Raw genomic sequence first — 8,271 nt, 5'->3', positions numbered from 1 at the left:
ATTGATGAACGGTGAGAGAGATTGAAGGGGAAAAGAAGAGGAAGGAAGACAAAGTTGGGTAAGAGGATTACCGTAATTGTCGGGCTATAAGCCGCTACTTTTTGCACAAGCTTTGAACCCTGCGGCTTTTAGTCAGGTGCGGCTTTTCTATAGATTGTCCATGATTTTTGTGATATCGTAAGACGATTTGTTTTGTTTGTTCCGCTGTTGTACGGCACTACGTTGCCTGGCGGAAGGATCGGGGTTCAAGAGTGGTATGTTGGTCACATGTCCATCCGCCAGGCAACATAGTGCCGTACAAGTAGCGCGAAAAACAAACTTCAAAGTAGCGCTATGCGTTCAGCGGGAGTCGTGGATGACGAGCGGCGATAAACTTGCGAAAAGCAAGTTGTGCTCAACTCTACCGGTGGATTCTGACAGCGTGGAAAAGTGTGCAAACATCCACGATCACCAACGGATTTCGAAGGGCTGGACTGCTGCATGATGAAGAGGAGGACACCGCCACGGCCTTTCAGAGGGTGTTCGACTCCGACACTGACAATGACAATGAGGATTATCTTTGGTTTTGAAAGTGACAACGAAGGAAAGAAGCTGAGAGTGGATGACGAAGCCATCCTGAGCCTGTTCGTATCCGACACTGGAGAAGAGGACTTTGGTGGTTTTTTGCGCAGGAAGAAGAGGAAGATGGTGGTGAATGACTGACTTTTCTTCTTGTTAAAGCCGTGTCACTGCACCTGAGCCTAAAAGGTAGTCTGAATCTATTTTTCTGGTGTGCTGTAGGTTACTGTTATGTACTACATTTGTTACTCATTTATGAAGCACAGCACATGTGCAAATGTGTACCCATAACTTGATTTTCAAAATATTAATAAAAGGGGTGTGTCTCCAAACAGCCATCTCTTTCCTGACAATTCGCTTTGTGCATATTCTCTTACATATGATAAGTCAATATTGAAACACCTGCGGCTTTTGGTCAGGTGCGGCTAATGTATGTACAAAACAGGAATTTCCCCTGATTTTAGCTTGTGCGGCTATTATTCAGGTGCGCTTTGTAGTCCGGGAAATACGGTATATAAATTGTGAGGAATGATTGAATAAGAGACAAAAGAAAAAAACAATCCAAAGGAGGCGATAAATGACAAGGGAAAAAAAGTGGAAGGACACATGACGCGTGCTTATGTAACAAAAAATCAACATAAAATTATTGATGGCAAAGAACACATTGAAGTGACATGAAAACACTCGCCTGGTTTGGACAGAGGCATGGGAATAGGATAGTACTTCCTGGATGCTGTTGGAGGACTGTTGACATAATAAAAAATACCTTTTATTTATATCTGCATATAAAATTAGCCAATGTGATTAGAATACAATCGTTTACACATTTCTAACAAAATGCTGCTGCATTAAATATGAATTATCACTGCATGACTGGATCTGCTGTTTGACCCCCACCAACCTGGTCCCGTCCTGATATTCTAACTCTGTATGCAACTTCTGTCAGTGTTCTGATACTGGAAACTGAATTTCCCGGAGGAACCACCCGAGGGATTAATAAAGTTCTATCTAATCTACATCGACAACAGAAAAAGAAAATCTGCTGCTTGCAACAGCATTGTGTTAGAAGCATTTTTACTGGAGTGAATGCATTTAACTGTACTTGCATCATCTGTTAAAAGTACTTAGATATTGCAATAAGACTGCAAAAAGCAAAGGGGACTGAATTCTATAGTATGTGGTATGTGTATAAGGTGACACATGTATGTAGTTTCCTGCCATTAGTGTAATGTAAACTTGGAATCATCACATATCTACAGGTATTTGTACTGAATGAAATGAGCTGTGGTGATTAAAAGCATTAGCAAAAGCATACTTACTAGTGGCCTTTTCTTCTTAGGTCTGGATCTTGATGCTTCTGGGACTGAAGATCACAGCCAAGTCACCAGTTTCATAAACAATAAACAAACAAAAAGCAAATAAACAAAACACTTTCAGAGATCGCACAACTTTTGTTTTCATCTTCATATGATAATGTTCCTTGAATCGAATCTACCATACACTACCACACACACTCTACTACAGTGTATCAAACTATTCTAAATACTTCCACAAACAATGACATACCCATCTTTGTCTTTTTGTGGCTTTCACCAAAAACTCTCCCCCTGCTGGATCCTGTGTTGACGTATGTGATTTTGGGAGAAAAACAAAAACAAAATCATTTTAAATGGTTACATTAAATGTAATAATATCAACATTCAATAGATTTGACTGTACATGTATCAACTGGTGTAAAATATATGTTCCTTGATCCTTGGTCAGGGAACATAAATTACTGTTGTTTCAGCCATCAGGTACTCCTCTAAAAGTCAGCCTGGACTCCAAATATAAAGCATACAATACATACAAACATACAAATCACCTTTGCTGGTCTTGTTGCCTGCGTGCTCCACTTGCCCCTCTGAAGTGCTCAGTGGGTCATCCTGTCCCTTGTTGAGCTCAATCTTCTCCATCACATTCCTCACTTCCTCCACCTGCGTGGTCCTCACCTCCCGTGGCTCCATAATCGTTGCCTCCTCCTGGTTGTTGATCATTCAAGTTAGTTTACACAATGGGTCAAACTTTTAACTTTATCCTGCTTTACGCCTCCTGGTTTGTAGCAGACTAAGTATATATGACGTATGAAAGGGAACAGAGTGGAGTTAATGCTCTACCTGGCCCCATGGCAAAACTTTGCTAGACCCGCCCCTGCACAGTTACCAGCTGTCAGCTACATAGAAAAGGATCCTGGTGTAAGTTGTCTCTCAGAAACAGTTCATGGCTTTCCTTCAACCCATTCATGTCACCTAAAAGGTAAACCTGTTTCTCCATCACCTGTTCAGCGCTGATGATTCAGTAAGGACATCTCCTGGTTTCATCTTCATGTTTCCCTCTCACCAGATAACCAAACCGATATCATGACCAGCAGCTTTTACAGCTGTGGCTCCAACAAACATCAGCTGATACTAGAAAGTAATATTAAATAAATTCTAACAACAGCTTATCAAGTTTAAAGGCGCTTCTGCTGTTTAACGCGACCTCCGCTAGTTTCCTCTTTCTGGCGCAAAGTGGGAGGTAAACAAGCAAGAGAGATGGGACTTGCAGCAGAAATGCAGATCAGCTGATCATTGATCAGTTTCATGATTGAAGTAGCAGCAGGAGAGGGAGGGGGGAGAGTGAGAGAAGAAGAGTCAGCTGTGCAGCAAAGACACAGAATAACTCCAGCTTTGTGTCTTTTTTTATTGTAGCTGAAGTACGGGACAAATCGCGTTTATTTTCAGCTCAATACAAAATGCATAATATTAACTCTGAATACCAGAGGATTACGTTTTTATGGGACAGTAGGCAACTCTACTAACTAACCATATGAATAAAATAAAGTTCACCAGTAACATCATAGCACCCACCCAACTGTACAGAAACTCCATCATGCTAGCTAGTACACAGTACGAGTTATTGTAACTGACTGTAAAAAGTTAGCACAATGAAAATAAACGACACCTAAACTTGGTTTGACCCAGATAGACTGCAGGTCATAACTAGGGATGGGTACCGGTGTCCGGTGGTTCTGACATAAACGGTAGTAACCAGACCGAAAAGCAGCGCACATATCGGTGCTTTATTTCGGTGCTTTTTTTCCTGAGCTGTGATACACTTCTAGCCAATCATTTTACGTTTCCGAGGATAGTAGGCGGGTCCAGGTACGTGCGTTCTTTCAGAGCAGAGCTACAGGTTAAAAATGCCCAAGGCCAAGCGGTCAAAAGTCTGGCTGTACTTCACAGCAAAATATGCAAACTCAGCAGCCTGCAACAAGTACTTTAAGCTGATACTGTCATACTGTCAAAGGAGGTAACACCTCGAATCCGATGAAACACCTGGCAACGCATAGCGTTTTTTTTTTTAAAAGCCAAGAAATGCGCTGTATTTGATAGCTTGCTGCGAGACCTCACACCAAGCACATCTACTGCGGGTGTGGTGCCTGTTATCAGACCCGGAGTTAGCAACATCCCCAAAAACACGAAGAGGAGAGTCCTGGCCCCTAGCCCTGCCAGTGTAGCAGAAATGATGACAGATGATGATGGCAGCAGCAGCCGTTCTTCTCTGCGTGAGTAGCTTAATGTTGTTCGTGTGTAATTTACATTGAGTAGGCTAACCACGTTATTACATTAATGAATGTAAGGTGAACTAGCAAACATCATCATAGCTACATGCGGCTGTCTTCTTGTTTGATGGCAGATACTCCCTTCACCCTGGCCAAAAAGGCTAAAATGACCAAAGAAAAAGAGGGAAACAGCTAAACATGAGAGGTTTTTGGACAGAGTTTGTGTTTTTTCCATTGTTTAAGCACTGCTTCCAGCCAAGAGTGATACCATATATGCCCTATAGCTGCAGAAAAGGCTACATTGTTATCATTTTACAAAAAACAGCTGAACACAAGAGGTTTTTGGACCAATTTTGTGTTCTCCATTCTTTAAGCACCGGTTTGAGCACCGGCACCGTTTCAAAAGTACCGATTTGGCACCGGTATCGGATAAAACCTAAACGATACCCATCCCTAGTCATAACTTCTTACCTGAAGCTCATTTCACCTGACAGTCGGACTGGCGGCCGCCTTGGGTCTCTCCACCTCCAGTCCTTTCCCCCATCCACCTGCTGGCCTCCACCACTTACTAATTTTACTGAATCTGTGAAAGCTCCACCATAGCCACTACCAAACAATTGAGTTATTTTTACACGTCTGCCAGCATCTGTCCAATCCGCCACCTTTCACTGTTTACACGTTTACGAAAAAAAGACAACAACAACAAAACATTGGCCCATTTAAAACGAAAAATTACCGATGGCCAGTCCAGCTATGGCTGTGGGGCGTGGCCGGGTGAACCAGAGTGTCTTAAAGAAGTATCCACGCGCCACGACCATGGGGGGTTGTACCCCTTACATATGGAATATGTAACGGTCTCTCACTAAGAGAAGTTGTTTTCTAGTGGTTTTACACCAGTAGGAAACATCCACCGAGGGAGAGAGTGGAAAATAGTCTCTCAGATAAAGACATTTAGCTACTAGCAACTAATTTAAACTAACTTTATTTAAGGTACTTACATTAAGCTTTCACATTATTCTACTTGACAAGATGGTATAATATTTAATAATTACGTGGGCAGAATGTTCAGTGTTTTTTTTTTTTTTCTATGTACAGCTTTGAGATAATTATGTTTATATGACAAGGAAAAACAATGTTTAGGATGTCTAGGATTTAAATTCTGACTCTTTTATGTGAGTCAGAGAAAACAAGTTAATACTTTCAATTATTTAACTACCATTAAACTTAGCACCAAAAGTAAGGAAATTTGTGTGTTTGTCGATTAATTTTTGTTGTTGTAACAATGCCTCTTGGCAGTAAATGTTATACTGTTGGAAACCCTGTTTGTTTCCTCTTATGGTGCCACATTTGTAAAGATAATGTATTTTTGGTTGAGCAGCAGTTTTTAACCACAAAAAACCCCACTAGAGGGCAGCACAGAATAAAATAGTTAAAGCCACTGCTGCTCAGTCATGAAATAATAAATGGTTGTGGTGCACTGGAATGACTGAAAAAACTGAGAAGATGACTGAGAAGCATGAAAGCTGTGGTACTTGATAATAACACTTGGGTTTTTTCAGGGATGTCAAAATAATGCTAATTGTGACTGGAGAGTATCAAATATTGTTAAGAAACACAGAATGAAATGAGCTGAGAATATTTGATGTTTACAAGATTCCTCTGCTGACAAGGCTTCAGTGACAATACAGAGAGAAATTTCTATGATCTTTGCTGATATCAGTTCCACACAAAACTACATAATAATGACAATATAAGCAAAGAAAGAATGCAAAAAAGAATAAAGGCCATGTGGTGGCAGGGTGTGGTTGTGGTTTAGCTGCTGGGGGAGAGGTGGAGTGGAAGTTTGAGATGACAGTGCCCATCATGCCTCAGGCCAATTCAAGGTATTAAAAGGTAAATTTGCAAGATGCTGAATTAAAAAAACACTTCTGTATTTTCAACAGCTAGCTCTGAGCCAGAAAACTCAGTCTTAGAATTAACAGGTTGCGAAACATTCAGAATGAATACTAGCAGTAAGCTGGCACAGAAACTAAATACAGTCAGTGAAAAAGAAAAACTCAGTTTTACTATCTGGATTAGAACGTGGAATTGAAACCTGGACTTTAGATTGACTTGTTGATAAGCAGTTGAAACAGCACGGTTATTGGTCAGCTCAGAAATTGAAAACTTGATTGATAATATTTTGAAATTAACTGGACTAAAATTTTGTTTTCAACTGCTTTTATAGATGAGATATTAATCACATTCTGAGTGTAGATTTTGTTCACAGTGATGAGTTCCTTAAACTCCTTTAAGACAAACCTCAAGTCCATGTTATGCATATTTGTGGTTGCAGCCTTCTGTCATATAGTAGTGTCAAAACTGTTATTGGCTTTTAGAAGTTTAAAAAAATATTTTGAAAGTTCCTAAATTCCCAAGCTCCATGCATGAAATTAAAATTTCATTTGGCTTTTAACACACTTAATTAATTAAATAACATAAATTGGTTTGATGATTCATCAGCTAATTGAACAAATACAAGTGACCAATAGGTGTGTTTTCTTGTGATGTTGAAACATTTTCCAAGAATAAAAGGGCAGTCTTGATATGCAAATTCTTTTTGAAAAGCAAAACTCAGAGCTCAAGCATATATTTTTCAAAACCTTTTGGATCCTCATTGCTCTGAGGGATTCTTTCGAGAAACTTAACAATGGATCAGATCTTTACCTTCATCCTGCTCCTGCTCAGTTTATCTGGCACTTTTTCCAAATACGTCTACATTAACCAGAAAATGGATTGGCGTCAAGCTCAGATTTACTGTCAGCAGCATTACACAGACCTGGCTCCTGTCAGTAATGAGAGGGATAATAATGAACTTCAGCAGCTCGCCAGCAATGTCAATGAAATTATCTGGATCGGACTGGTAAGAAATTCTTCAGACAGAACAGAATGGCTGTGGTCAGGAGGTGGAGCACCAACCATGTATTTCTGGGCAAAAACTGAACCTAATGACTATGATCATAGAGAAGACTATGGCTTTCTGTGGAAAAGCAAGTGGTACGATGGAGGCCTATGGTATAGAATAACCTTCTTCTGCTACAGTGCATCAGTGGTGACTGAGAAAAAGACTTGGGAGGAAGCTCTGGAGTACTGCAGAGAGCACAACGATGACCTGGCCAGTGTGGGGTCTGAGACTGAGATGCTGCTGATCCAGAAAGAGCTGAGCAAACAAAACACCACTGAACACGTCTGGATTGGATTGCGTTTCCTGTCTGGTGACTGGCTGTTGATGGACGGGCAGGAAATGGACTTTGAGGCCTGGGGTGAAGAGGGAAAACCATTATGTCCACATGCCAAGATGAGGTGTGGTGCCTTACAGGTGGCAGTTGGACGCAAGGGTACTTGGAAGGCACATGACTGTGAGGAGAGACTAAATTTTATTTGCTCCTGAGTTTACATTATAAAATTCATTACCCTCTATCTACTGTGTATGTGTGAATGTGAGAGTGAATGAATAGTGGCATTGTAAAGCGCTTTGGGTGCCTTGAAAAGTGCTATATAAATCCAATCCATTATTATTATTATTATTGTTACTGTGGTTAGTGTAGGTTGATTATTTTTCGAATTTATTTGTGCTTTCTTTCTTGATGTGTCGTTGTAGATGTGTAGTTTCATTTCCGTTTTGTCAGAATGGTAAAAAGTCATTTTTTTCTTTCTTTTAGAACTACTATTTATTCTACTAAGTAAACAATATAGAGAGAAATAATATCGATGTTAATTCAAAGTAAACAAAAATATTTTGAGATCATTTCCAGATGTTTTTCCATAAGATTTGAGAATGCCTTACTGTTTGCAGGCAAGCTGTAGAGTGAAGCTACATGTGTTTACGAGTTAGAGGGAAGATTGTGGTGAGGGATGTAATGGGGTGAAATTATGCTCAAAGGTCTTACAGATATGTATGTTATGATCCAAAAAATAAACAGTCATTCCACCACTAAATGGCTGAAAAATTAATAAATAAATAAAATAAAGGTTTTGGAGTAGCTTACTCAAAGTTTGTACTTATATCATATTAAGATGCTTTGGCATGATCTTAAAAAGGGAGTTCATACTGAAAAACTGTCCAATGGGGCTGAATGAACAGTTTCCAC

The 8,271-nt window shown here is 40.0% G+C and overlaps 1 pseudogene; it reads left to right on the top strand.

Moving 5' to 3' along the window:
* The first annotated feature begins 6,830 nt into the window (after positions 1 to 6,830).
* Positions 6,831 to 7,482, top strand: LOC146608091 (lectin-like; annotated as a pseudogene).
* Positions 7,483 to 8,271: the final 789 nt, after the last annotated feature.

This window comes from Diplotaxodon limnothrissa, linkage group LG23, assembly GCF_057381915.1.
Source record: "Diplotaxodon limnothrissa isolate DT_005_m linkage group LG23, D_limnothrissa_male_GT1.1, whole genome shotgun sequence".
Classification (NCBI taxonomy): Eukaryota; Metazoa; Chordata; class Actinopteri; order Cichliformes; family Cichlidae; genus Diplotaxodon; species Diplotaxodon limnothrissa.
The sequence above is the reverse complement of the archived record's forward strand: the minus strand, read 5'-3'. Positions and strand labels throughout refer to the sequence as shown.